This window comes from Triturus cristatus, chromosome 1_1 (assembly GCF_964204655.1).
Source record: "Triturus cristatus chromosome 1_1, aTriCri1.1, whole genome shotgun sequence".
In the NCBI taxonomy this organism is placed as follows: domain Eukaryota; kingdom Metazoa; phylum Chordata; class Amphibia; order Caudata; family Salamandridae; genus Triturus; species Triturus cristatus.
This window is the reverse complement of record NC_140579.1, coordinates 951,002,718-951,017,219: the sequence shown is the minus strand read 5'-3', so window position 1 is coordinate 951,017,219 and position 14,502 is coordinate 951,002,718.

Genomic DNA, 14,502 nt, shown 5'->3' with positions numbered 1-14,502 from the left:
CACACAACCCCACACACAACCCCACATACAACCCCACACACAACCGCACACACAACCGCACACACAACCACAACCAAACACACAACCAACCACACACAACCACACACAACCACACACAACCACAACCACACACAACTCCCACACACAACCCCACACACACTACCCCACACATACAACCACACACAACCACACACACAGCTGCACACACACTCACACAACCACAAACACAGCCACACACACCACTGCACACAACACACACACCCACCCACAACCACACCCACAACCACACCCCCACACAACCACCCACCACACACAGCCACACAAAAACACACACAACCACACACACAACACAAAACCACACACAACCACACACAACCACACACAACCCCCACACACAACCCCACACACACAACCACACACACACAACTCCACACACACAACCCCACACATACAACCACACACACAACTGCACACACACAACTGCACACACAGCCATACACAACTGCACACACAGCCACACACAACTGCACACACACAACCACACACAACCACACACACAGCCACACACACACCACCACACATACCACACCCAACCACAACCACCCACAACCACACCCACAACCACCCACCACACACACAACCACACACAACCACACACACAGCCACACACACACCACCGCACATACCACACCCACCCACAACCATACCCACACCCCCACACAACCACCCATCACACACACAACCACACACAGCCACACACACAACCCCTCCACACACAACCACACACACACCACCGCACATACCACACCCACCCACAACCATACCCACACCCCCACACAACCACCCACCACACACACAACCACACACAGCCGCACACACAACCCCTCCACACACAACCACACACACAACCATCGCACAAACCATACCCACCCACAACCCCACCCGCACCCACAACCACACCCCCACAACCACCCAAACAGAACCACACACACAGCCACACACACAGCCACACACACAGCCACACACAGCCACACACATAGCCACACCCATAGCCACACCCACACCACACCCAACCACACACAAAACCTCACCCGCACCCACAACCACACAAATACAACCACATACAACCACACCCACAACCAAACACCCACAACCAAACACCCACAACCAAACACCTGCAACCAAACACCTGCAACCAAACACCCGCAACCAAACACCCACAACCGAACACCCGCAACCAAACACATGCAACCACACCCAACACACAACCACACACAACACACAACCACACACAACACACAACCACACACAACACACAACCACACACAACACACAACCACACACAACCACACACAACCACACCCACCCACACACACACAACCCCACACCCAACCACACACATGCAACCACACCCAACATACAACCACACACAACCCCACACACAACCAAACACATGCAACCACACCCAACACACAACCACACACAACTACACACAACCCCACACACACAACCCCACACACCCTCCCCCACACACAATCCCACACACCCGCTCCCACACACAATCCCACACACCCGCTCCCACACACACAACCGCTCACACACAACTGTACACACAGCCACACACACAACTACAGACACAACCACACCTAACCGCACATATACAACCATGCGCAACCACACGCGCAGCCACACGTGCAGCCACACGCGCAGCCACACCCGCAGCCATACCCGCAGCCATACCCACAGCCATACCCGCAGCCACACCCGCAGCCACACCTGCAGCCACACCCCCACACACACCACCAAACACACACACACAACCAAACACACACAACTGACTACACACAACCACACCTGCACACACAACCACGCCTGCACACACACACAACTAAACACACACAACTGACTACACACAACCACACCTGCACACACAACCACACACACACAACCACACACACACAACTGGACACACACACAACCAAACACACACAACTGACCACACACAACCACACCTGTAAACAGAACCATGCCTGCACACACAACCACACCCGCACACACACACAACCACACACACACAACCACACACACACACAACTGGACACACACACAACCAAACACACACACAACCGACCACACACAACCACACACAACCACACCCGCACACACAACCACACCCGCACACACAACGCCACATACACAACACAATTCCCCACATACAACCCCCACCACACACACAACCCCCACACGCACAACCACCACGCACAACCACCGCACACAACCACCACACACAACCACCACACACAACCATCACAAACAACCACCACACACAACCACCACACACACAACCCAACACATACCACCATACACACCACCACACACACAACCACACCTGCACACACAGTCACACCCACACCCAACCACACCCAATCCCCACCCAACCCCCCACCCAATACACCACACAAAACCCCCCACACACAACCTCGCAACCACACACACAACCCCCACACACACAACCCCCACATGCAACCACCACACACCACCACACACACCACCACCGCACACACCACCACACTCCACCACACACAACACCTCACACACCACCACACACTACTGAACACACACACAACCAAACACACACAACTGACCACACATAACCACACCCACGCACACAACCACACCCGCGCACACAACCACATCCACACACACAACCCCACACACACAACACAACCCCCACAATCACACACACATGCACAACTACCACGCACAACCACCACACAACCACCACACACAACCACCACACACAACCACCACACACACCACCACACAACCAACCAAACACATAACCAACCACACACAACCACACACACACAACCACATGCACAACCACATGCACAACCACAACCAAACACACAACCACCCACACAACCGTACCCACACCCGCACAACCACACACACAACCATACACACAACCACACCTGCACACACCACACCTGCACACACCACACCTGCACACACAGCCACACCTGCACACACAGCCACACACACAACCACACACAACCCCACACACAACCCCCCACACACAACACACAACCCCCACACACAACCCCCTCACACAACCCCCCCACACAGCCCCCACAACCACACACAACCCCCACATGCACAACCCCCACATGCACCACCCCCACATGCACCCACCACACGCAACCACTGCACACACCACCACAAACACAACCACACCCACACACACACACAACCACACACAACTGAACACACACACAACCACACACACAACTGAACACACACAACCAAACACACACACAACCGACCACACACAACCACACCCACACACACAACCACACCCCCACACAAAACCCTACACACAACCCCACACACACAACCCCACACACACAAACCCCACAATCACACACACAACCCCCACAATCACACACACAACTCCCACACGTACAACCACTGTTGGAAAGGCGATCGCCGGAGGGGGGTTCGATGCCCGTCTCGCCCACCCCTTTGACCCACCTCTCCCACGTAGGCCGAGCTAGGCGCGCACACCCTGATATACACTACGAACAGAGTGACACCACACGTATTCTTTGTAGGACGATAGGTCTTTTTTATCGATGATTCTCAAGTGATCTTTATGATCCAAGATGCAAGTAGTACAGCAGTGGCACGAAGTACCACAAATTGGTCGTGGGGAATGAGGGTAGCGGGACAGTCTTTCAAGATAGTGTCTCTGCGAAATACCCTGCGGATAGCTCACAATCCTCGAGCTGGAGGGTGTCGATTCTCTGGGCGATCTCTTACCGAGTCGTCCTCAAGGGGAGCGCCGCGAGTCTCTCAGCAGGCACAGGTGGTCGGAGTTCGGGAGCCGCGATTCCATCAGCAAGGCTCAGATGGTTCAATAGCTGGGGGCCGCGAGTCACTCAGCAGGCCCAGGTGGTTCAGTGCTCGGGAGCCGCGACCTCGTCAGCAGGGCTCCGATGGTTCAATAGCTGGGGGCCGCGAGTCACTCAGCAGGCCCAGGTGGTTCAGTGCTCGGGAGCCGCGACCTCGTCAGCAGGGCTCAGATGGTTCAATAGCAAGAGGCCGCGAGTCACTCAGCAGGCCCAGGTGACTTCAGCATTCAGGAGCCGCGACAGCATCAGCAGGCTCGGATGGTCCCAGGTCTTCTCTGACTTCGTTTCTCCGGCACCCCTTGTTATACTCCGCTTGCTCTTTGAAGTCCGGGGTCCTCGCAGAGGGGGGACTGGGGTGACGGAGGGGGTTCGGCGGGATTTCCTGCCGCTCACTTCTTTGGTCTTTTCAGGTGGGTCTGGGAGGGACCCCAGACGCTCGGCAGGGGAGGCGCCTGCTCCCCAGGGGCCTGGTGGCCGATCGAGTCTTCCCGGGGAAGGCGACCCGAGGTGTGACTGGGCTGGCGCCTTTGGGTCTGGCTCGAGGGTTCCCGCTCCCTCGGTCGGACATGCGTGGTAGGGTGTCGAGTCTGTCAGGGCTCTGGCCGGCCCTCGGATCTGGGTGGCTGGGGCGGCCGTAGTCGGAGATGTCGTGTCTTGAGGGTGGTTGCAGGTTGGCTGGATGATTGGGAGGGCAACGCCGTGAGGCCGGTCTCACACGCGTCCCCCCCAGCTGAAAGGCGTGGAGAACTACCCATCCACTGGGGGATTCTCCTCGCCGAAGCGGAAGAACCGGGACAGGCCGTCGGCGTTGGCATGATCCGCCCCGGGGCGATGTTCGACAGTGAAATCCATCCCTTGGAGAGAGATGGACCATCGTAGTAGCTTGGGGTTCTCCCCCCTCATCTGCATTAGCCACCGCAAGGGCCGGTGGTCCGTCTGTACTCGGAAATGGGTTCCGAACAAGTAGGGCCGTAGTTTCTTGAGGGCCCAGACTACGGCAAAGGTCTCTCGTTCTATAGTACTCCAACGCTGCTCTCGCGGCAGCAGCCTTCGGCTGATGAAGGCTATGGGCTGATCGATGCCCTTGTCGTCGAACTGCGAGAGGACGGCCCGATGCCGTGTTCGGATGCGTCGGTCTGGACCACAACTCTTGGGAGTAGTCGGGGGCCTTGAGTACGGGGGCGGTGCACATGGCGGTTTTCAAGGCGTCGAACGCCTGCTGGCACGGGGTGGTCCACTGCACCTTCTTCGGAAGCTTTTTGGAGGTCAACTCCGTGAGGGGCCCCGCGATACTACCATAGTTTTTAATGAACCTCCGGTAGTACCCTGTAAGGCCCAGGAAGGCCCGGACCTCCGTCTGCGTGGTGGGGGGCTCCCAGGACTTGATGGCGTCGATCTTCGGTTGGAGGGGGGCGACCTGGCCGCTGCCCACCTGATGCCCCAGGTAGACCACGGAGCCTTGCCCGAGCTGGCATTTGCTGGCTTTCACTGTTAGGCCGGCTTGGCGCAGGGCCATGAGTACTTGTTGGAGGTGCTGGAGATGCTCGTGCCATTGAGAGCTGAATACGGCGATGTCGTCAAGGTATGCTGCGCTGAACTCCTCGAGTCCGGCCAGGACCTTGTTCACCAACCGCTGGAACGTGGCCGGGGCGTTCTTCATCCCGAACGGCATGACCCTGAAGCGGTAGTGGCCATCTGGTGTGGAGAAGGCAGAGCGTTCTTTCGCTCCCTCCGTGAGAGCAATCTGCCAGTATCCGCAGGTCAGGTCGAAAGTGCTGAGGAACCGGCCGGCCCCCAGGCGGTCGATGAGCTCGTCGGCGCGGGGGATAGGGTGAGCGTCTGCTCGGGTGACCGCATTGAGCCCCCGGTAGTCCACAGAGAATCTTAGTTCGGGGGCGACCCCCGGGGAAGCCGCCTTCGGGACCAGGACCACCGGGCTGGCCCAGGGGCTGTCGGAGGGTTCGATTACTCCAAGGGTGAGCATCTTCTGTACCTCGGTCTTGATGCAGGTGCGGACCCGGTCAGGCACCCGGTAGGCTCGGTGTCTCACAGGCGGGCTGTCGCCGGTGTCCACGTCGTGGACACACCAGTCGGTGACCCTTGGAATGAGGGAGAAGAGGTCTGCGAATTGTCTGAGCAGCTGGCGGCAGTCGTCGGACTGTTGGGGAGTGAGGGTGGTTGAAAGTCTTACTCCCTCCACGGAGCCATCCAGGTCTTTAGCGCACAGGGGGTCGGGCAGGGGTTCAGTGTCTTCTTCCGCCCCATCATCGGTGGCCAGTAGCAAACTTAATTCCGTTCTCACAAAGTGGGGCTTGAGACGATTCACGTGGAGGACCCGGAGGGGGTTCCGTGGGGACTGTACATCGACCAGGTACGTGACCTGGCTCTTCCGCTCGATCACCTTGAAGGGACCAGTCCATTTGTCTTGTAGGGCGCAGGGCTTCACCGGGGCCATGACCCAAACCTGCTGGCCCGGCTGGAACTCGACCAGGGTTGCGTTCTGGTCATACCAGCGCTTCATTTCTTCTTGGCTGGCCTCGAGGTTAGCCTCTGCGAGTTCTCTGAACTTCCTCGTCTGGTTGCGGAGCGCTAGGATGTAGCGGAACACATCAGGGGGTGTCCCCCGGGGGCTTGTCTCCCAGCCCTCTTTGACCAGGCTCAGGGGCCCTCGGACGGGATGTCCGTATAGCAGTTCGAAGGGGCTGAACCCCAGAGACTTTTGGGGAACTTCTCGGTATGCGAACAGGAGGCAAGGGAGGAGGACGTCCCATTTCCGGCGCAGGGGCTCTTCGAGGCCCAGGATCATTCCCTTTAGGGTTCGGTTGAAGCGTTCCACTAGGCCGTTGCCCTGGGGGTGGTAGGGGGTCGTGAACTTATACATGACTCCGCACTGCTGCCACAGGGACTTCATGTAGCGGGATATAAAGTTAGTGCCGCGATCACTCACAACCTCGCGGGGAAATCCGACACGGGAGAAGATCCCCATGAGAGCTCGGCCCACCACGGGAGCCGTCACGGTGCGGAGGGGGATGGCCTCGGGGTAGCGGGTGGCATGGTCCACCAGGACAAGGATGAATCTGTGGCCCTGGGCGGTCTTCGGATCCAGGGGTCCCACGATGTCGATGCCGACCCGCTCGAACGGGGTACTCACAACGGGGAACGGTTGTAAGGGAGCTTTGCGTTTTCCGCCACTCTTCCCACTGCCCTGGCACGTGAGGCAGGATTTGCAGTGTACTTCTACATTCGCTCGCATCTTGGGCCAATAGAAGTGGGTAACCAATCGCTGATATGTCTTGTCTTGGCCTAAGTGTCCTGCCAAGGGTACATCGTGGGCCAGGCCCAGGAGGAGGCTCCGGAAATGCAGGGGTACCACCAGCACCCGGGCTGATGTTAGACGGACCGGGAGGGTCGGCCGAGGACAAGGGGAGAGGTCTCCGGGGAGAGCCGTCTCCAGCGATCGTACAGACGAGTAACTTCCCCCCCACAGATGTACACCACACAAAGATAAGGTTTTGACGTTCTTTATAAGCAATCTTTAGGTACGATAGAATGGTACAAGGAGGTCAGGACTCAGGGGTCCCCTCGATTCTAGTCTCTTGGTTGGGAAAGGGGGTAGCGGGACAGTCGTGTTACCAATCTGGTAGCTGAGATGGTATGATGAATAGCTCACAATCCTCGAGCTCGGCGTTCTAGATGGACGGGCCGCGGCGGCGCCAGCAGGTCCCGGTGAAGGTGGTAGTTACAACGGTCCGTGGCAGCGCCAGCAGGTCCCAGTGAAGGTGGTAGTTACAACGGTCCGCGGCAGCGCCAGCAGGTCCCAGTGAAGGTGGTAGTTACAACGGTCCGCGGCAGCGCCAGCAGGTCCCAGTGAAGGTGGTAGTTACAACGGTCCGCGGCAGCGCCAGCAGGTCCCAGTGAAGGGGGTAGTTACAACGGTCCGCGGCAGCACCAGCAGGTCCCGACGAGGATGGAGGATGCAGAAGGCCGCGGCAGCGCCAGCAGGCAGGACGATAGTTCGCAAGGCAGGGCTACGGCAGCGCCAGTAGTCCGTCAGGGATGAGTTCTTCACGGTGTCTCTCGACTCCAGGATACAACTGCCTTCCTGCTCTGGAGCTGCCCCAGTTATAGGTCTGGCGCCCTTTGATGTCCGGACCCTCGCACTTGGAGGTCGGGAGGTCCGGGATGAGGGAGTCCAGACACCCAGCAGGGGGGTGGAGCCAGCGCCCGGGGGAGCTGGGGGGCGATCGGCACCTGGCGGGGGAGAGCCATCGACACTTCTTTCTCCCATCGACCTGCCAAGTGGTCCGTTCACCTCCTGGGTGGATGGTGGTGCCGGGATGTCGGGGCCTGGCCAGGCCCAGGGTTAGGGTCGAGCTGAGGCCACGCGGCCTCGTGGTGCAGTGTCCAAGATGGCGGCCGGGCCGGGCGAGGGAGCCGGTAGTGGTTCGGCCCCATGATACAGAGAGGTCCGGGGGCAGGAGTCCCGTCTGGGGACGGGGTGCGGGTTGTTTCTGTGGGTAACACCTGGAGGGCCGGGGCTCGGGCCCTGTCATGCGGGGAGGGAGCAAGCCCTTCACGTGGCCTGTCCAACATGCGTCCCCCCCAGCTGAAGGCGGGGAGAGTCACCCATCCTCTTGGGGACTCTCCTCGTCGAGGCGGAAAAAGCGTGACAGGCCATCTGCGTTGGCGTGGTCTTGGCCCGGTCGATGTTCCACAGTGAAGTCCATCCCCTGCAGGGAGATGGACCAACGCAATAGTTTGGGGTTTTCCCCCCGCATCTGCATTAGCCACTGCAGGGGTCGATGATCTGTTTGCACCCGGAAGTGGGTACCGAAGAGATAGGGCCGGAGCTTTTTGAGGGCCCACACCACTGCGAAGGCCTCCCTCTCGATGGTGCTCCAGCGCTGTTCTCGGGCCAGGAGGCGTCTGCTGATGAAGGCCACCGGTTGGTCAAGTCCCTCGGAGTTCAGCTGGGAGAGGACCGCCCCGATGCCATGGTCGGAGGCATCTGTTTGTACGATGAATTCCCGACTGTAGTCGGGGGCCTGGAGCACAGGGGCAATGCACATGGCGGCTTTCAGCTTCTCGAAGGCCGCTTGACAGTCTGGGGTCCAGTTGACCTTCTTCGGGTGGTTTTTGGATGTGAGTCCCGTGAGGGGCCCCACAAGGCTGCCATAGTCCCTCACGAACCGCCGGTAGTAGCCGGTGAGCCCCAAGAAGGCTCAGACCTCGGTCTGCGTGACTGGAGGCTGACAGGACTGGATGGCAGCGATTTTGAGTTGCAGAGGGGCCACCAGACCGCTTCCCACCTGGTGTCCGAGATAGGTCACGGACCGCTGACCAATTTGGCACTTGCTGGCCTTGATAGTGAGGCCGGCCCGTTGGAGGGCCTGCAGGACCTCTCGGAGGTGGTGGAGGTAGTCGGACCAGTGGCGGCTGTACACAGCGATATCGTCCAGGTAGGCGGCGCTGAACTCCTCGAGCCCCGCCAAGACCTGGTTCACCAGTCGCTGAAAGGTAGCTGGGGCATTCTTCATGCCGAAGGGCATGACTTTGAAGTGGTAGTGGCCATCGGGGGTAGAAAAGGCGGATCGTTCTTGGGCCCGGGGTGTGAGACCGATCTGCCAGTAGCCCGCTGTCAGGTCGAAGATGCTGAGGTAGCGGGCAGCCCCCATGCGGTCGATCAGTTCATCCGCTCGGGGGATGGGATGAGCGTCGGTTCTGGTGACAGCATTCAAGCCCCGATAGTCGACGCAGAATCGGAGCTCAGGAGTGGTGCCGGGTGCAGCAGCTTTGGGGACCAGCACAACCGGGCTGGCCCAGGGGCTGTCCGAGGGCTCGATGACCCCGAGCGTGAGCATCTTTGATACCTCCTCTTGGATGCAGGCCCGTACCCGATCTGGTACGCGGTACGCCCGGTGTCTGATAGGGGGACTGTCCCCAGTGTCCACGTCGTGCAAGCACCAGGGGGTGACCCCTGGGGTGAGGGAAAACAAGGTAGCGAACTGCAGCAGGAGGTCCCGGCAGCCTTGGCGCTGTTCCGGGGTGAGGGCATCGGAGAGCCGGACCCCATCCACGGAACCATCTTTCTCCCGAGTCTTCAGGAGATCAGGGAGAGGCTCGGAGTCTTCTTCCGCTCCACTGTCTGTAGCCATCAGGAGGCTGAGCTCCGAGCGCACAAAGTGGGGTTTGAGTCTGTTGGTGTGGAGGACCCGGAGGGGGTTCCGTGGAGATTCCACATCGATGAGATAGGTGACGGGGCTCTTGCGTTCGACCACTTTGAAGGGCCCCGTCCACTTGTCCTGCAAGGCACATGGTTCGGTGGGGGACATCACCCACACTTGTTGGCCAGGTTCGAATTCGATGGAGGAGGCATTTTGATCGTACCATTTTTTCATGTCCTCCTGACTGGCCTCAAGGTTCGCTTTAGGCATTTCTCTGAATCGCCTGGTCTGATTGCGTAGGGTCAGGAGGTACTTGAAGACGTCTGGAGGGGTCTTTAGGGGGGCCATCTCCCAACCTTCTTTGACTAGGCTGAGGGGCCCTCGCACAGGGTGCCCGTACAAGAGTTCGAAAGGGCTAAAGCCGAGGGACTTCTGGGGAACTTCTCGATAGGCGAAGAGGAGGCACGGAAGTAGTACATCCCACTGGCGACGGAGGGGCTCTTCCAATCCCCCAATCATTCCCTTGAGCGTGCGGTTGAACCGCTCGACTAGTCCGTTTCCTTGAGGGTGATAGGGGGTCGTGCATCTGTAGGTGACCCCGCACTGTTCATATACTTCGAAATAAAGTTTGTGCCTCTGTCGCTGACGACTTCTCGGGGGAAGCCCACCCGGGAGAAGATCCCCATTAAGGCCCGGCCGACCACCGGGGCTGTTACAGTTCGCAGGGGCACAGCCTCGGGGTAGCGGGTGGCGTGGTCCACCAGTACCAGGATGAACCGATGTCCTTGTGCTGTACGGGGGTCCAGGGGCCCCACAATGTCTATTCCCACTCTCTCGAACGGGGTGGTGACAACTGGGAAGGGTTGCAGAGGTGCTTTGAGTTTGCGGCCGCTCTTCCCGCTGGCCTGGCATGTGGGGCAGGACCGGCAGTGGTTGAGGACGTCGTTTCTCATCTTTGGCCAGAAAAAGTGGGTCACCAGGCGACTGTAGGTTTTGTCCTGGCCCAGGTGTCCAGCCAGAGGGACATCGTGGGCCAAATTTAACAGGAAGTCTCTAAAACGGAGGGGCACCACCAGCACTCGACTGGCCCCTAACTCCGCGATTCTCTGTTCACTGTACAATAGGTCGTTGTCCCAATAGATCCAATGGGCTCCGGTGGTGTCCCCTGCGCTCTGGGCGAGGGCTTGCTGGCGGAGTCCCTCGAGGGAGGGACAGGTCTTCTGTTCTTGACGGAACTGTTCCTGGGTGGGCCCCCCTTCTTGACGCCACTGAGCCAGGTTGGGAAGGTCCTGGGGCTGAGCGAGCCCTTCGGGGGTTTGCTCTGGGGGGTCGGTATGGTCGGTGTCCTCTACTGGAGCGATCGGGGGAGGAGGTGCTGGCCATTCTGGTTCTTCTGGTCGGGGGATGGCACGGGCGGCCATGGACCGGGTGGTTACGCACGCCCAGTCCGGGATGCCCAACATCCCCAGGTGCTCTCTTCTTTCTACGGCGGCCCACGGGGAACTCTCAAGATCATTCCCCAGGAGACAGTCCACGGGGGCATCATCTCGGACCGTCACCTTCAACATGCCGGAGACTCCTCCCCATTCGAAGGGGACGCAGGCCATCCGACATAGACTCTCCGAATTGTCGGCTGAACGGACGGGGCAGAGAATGTTCGGCAGGATCTGCTCGGGTTTTACCAGGTGACAGCGGACGGCCGTCACACTGGCCCCCGTGTCACGTAGTGCTTCGGCCCGGCGTCCATTAATGTTCACCCACTGACTATATTTTCTGGTGTTGGCGGGTAGGGGAGCCCGCGGGACCATGTCTCTTCCCCCTAGGCACGCTAGAACCATGGCGGCCGGTTCCCACTCTTGTTGTTCCTGCTCGTATTCTTCCTGTTCTTCGGAGATTTGTTCTCCCCCCAGGGCGGCGGCAGCTACCTGGCGGGGTCTCGGAGTTTGGTTCTGTGGACAGTTCGGGTCATTGGCGTAGTGGCCGACTCGCTGGCATCGGTGACACGTGACATTGGCTCGGAACCCCGGGCGCATCGGGGGGTTACCCCGGCTGGCCGGGGGCGGGGTGCTGGCAGCGGGAGCGGACGGGACGGTGTCTCTTCCTCGTCCCTGGCCTCCTCCTCCTCCTCGGGGACGGTGCTGACCTTGGTTGTTCCGGTTCTGTTCGTGCGGCCCTCTCCGGCCCACTCGGGTGCTTTCCCACCGGTCAGCTTCGGCGGCGAGTTGCCGTGGGTCAGTCAATTTACTGTCGAGGAGGTGCTGCCTGAGCTTGACGAAGCAGTTGTTAGAGAGGTGCTCCCACACCATGAGATTAAAAAGTTGCTCGTAGGTCGTTACGTGGCTTCCCTTGATCCAACCCTCGAAGGCTCGGCTGAAATAGTTGACATATTCCACCCAAGTTGTACCCGGGATCCGCGTGCAGTCTCGGAACCTCTGGCGGTACATTTCGGGTGTGAGCCCATATCGGGTGAGGAGGGCAGCCTTCATGTGGTCATAGGATGACATCAGATGGTCTGGGAGCTGTAACAGGGCATCGCGGCCTTCATTGACGAACCTCCCCCATAGACCGGCTCCCCAGTCACTTCGATCGATCCGGTGGGAGGTCATGGCGATCTCATAGGCCTTGAACCACTGTTGTATGTCGTCCTCTCGGACATACTCTCGAACGACATCCTTGGGGATGTGGACTTTCTTTTCTGTCGCTCCCGGGGTGCGCGGTCGCTCGGGCACCTCCTGTTCTTTGTTCTGCTTCCGTAGGTCTATTTCTGCCAGTTTGCGCTCGTGTTCGTACGCTAATTTATTTTCTTCGAGCTCTCTCTGCCTCTGTTTTTCTTCCCGTTCTTCTCGGAGCCGCAGATGTTCTAGGTTCAGTTTTTGTTCGGCTAATTTTAGTTCACCGTCCATTTTGAGCCGTGCCATTTCTAGCTCATGTAGTCTGCTTTTTTCTCTCTCTTGGATCTCTTCCTGCGAGAGACCCGTTCTTCGCTCCTCGGGAGCCGTGGTGTTCCTCTCTGATGCTGCAATGTTTTGGTCCGGGGATCTGGCGGCCCCGGTTTCTGCCCACGACTCAATGGCGTGCTTGATATCGTCTTTGGTACTCAGGCCGGTGGTAGCAATGCCTAGTTCAATGCAGAATTGTTTCAATTCACGATGGCTGTACTCTTCCAATTTCTCCATCTGGAATTTCTCGGTGGATCCGCTCTCTTTGGTTGACATTGTGGTTTCGTCGTGGGGTGAGCTACTCTCTGTACGATTATGCGTTGATTCGGATCGCGCCGCTGGCCACCAATGTTAGACGGACCGGGAGGGTCGGCCGAGGACAAGGGGAGAGGTCTCCGGGGAGAGCCGTCTCCAGCGATCGTACAGACGAGTAACTTCCCCCCCACAGATGTACACCACACAAAGATAAGGTTTTGACGTTCTTTATAAGCAATCTTTAGGTACGATAGAATGGTACAAGGAGGTCAGGACTCAGGGGTCCCCTCAATTCTAGTCTCTTGGTTGGGAAAGGGGGTAGCGGGACAGTCTTGTTACCAATCTGGTAGCTGAGATGGTATGATGGATAGCTCACAATCCTCGAGCTCGGCGTTCTAGATGGACGGGCCACGGCAGTGCCAGCAGGTCCCGGTGAAGGTGGTAGTTACAACGGTCCGCGGCAGCGCCAGCAGGTCCCAGTGAAGGTGGTAGTTACAACGGTCCGCGGCAGCGCCAGCAGGTCCCAGTGAAGGTGGTAGTTACAACGGTCCGCGGCAGCGCCAGCAGGTCCCAGTGAAGGTGGTAGTTACAACGGTCCGCGGCAGCGCCAGCAGGTCCCGACGAGGATGGAGGATGCAGAAGGCCGCGGCAGCGCCAGCAGGCAGGACGATAGTTCGCAAGGCAGGGCTACGGCAGCGCCAGTAGTCCGTCAGGGATGAGTTCTTCACGGTGTCTCTCGACTCCAGGATACAACTGCCTTCCTGCTCTGGAGCTGCCCCAGTTATAGGTCTGGCGCCCTTTGATGTCCGGACCCTCGCACTTGGAGGTCGGGAGGTCCGGGATGAGGGAGTCCAGACACCCAGCAGGGGGGTGGAGCCAGCGCCCGGGGGAGCTGGGGGGCGATCGGCACCTGGCGGGGGAGAGCCATCGACACTTCTTTCTCCCATCGACCTGCCAAGTGGTCCGTTCACCTCCTGGGTGGATGGTGGTGCTGGGATGTCGGGGCCTGGCCAGGCCCAGGGTTAGGGTCGAGCTGAGGCCACGCGGCCTCGTGGTGCAGTGTCCAAGATGGCGGCCGGGCCGGGCGAGGGAGCCGGTAGTGGTTCGGCCCCATGATACAGAGAGGTCCGGGGGCAGGAGTCCCGTCTGGGGACGGGGTGCGGGTTGTTTCTGTGGGTAACACCTGGAGGGCCGGGGCTCGGGCCCTGTCATGTGGGGAGGGAGCAAGCC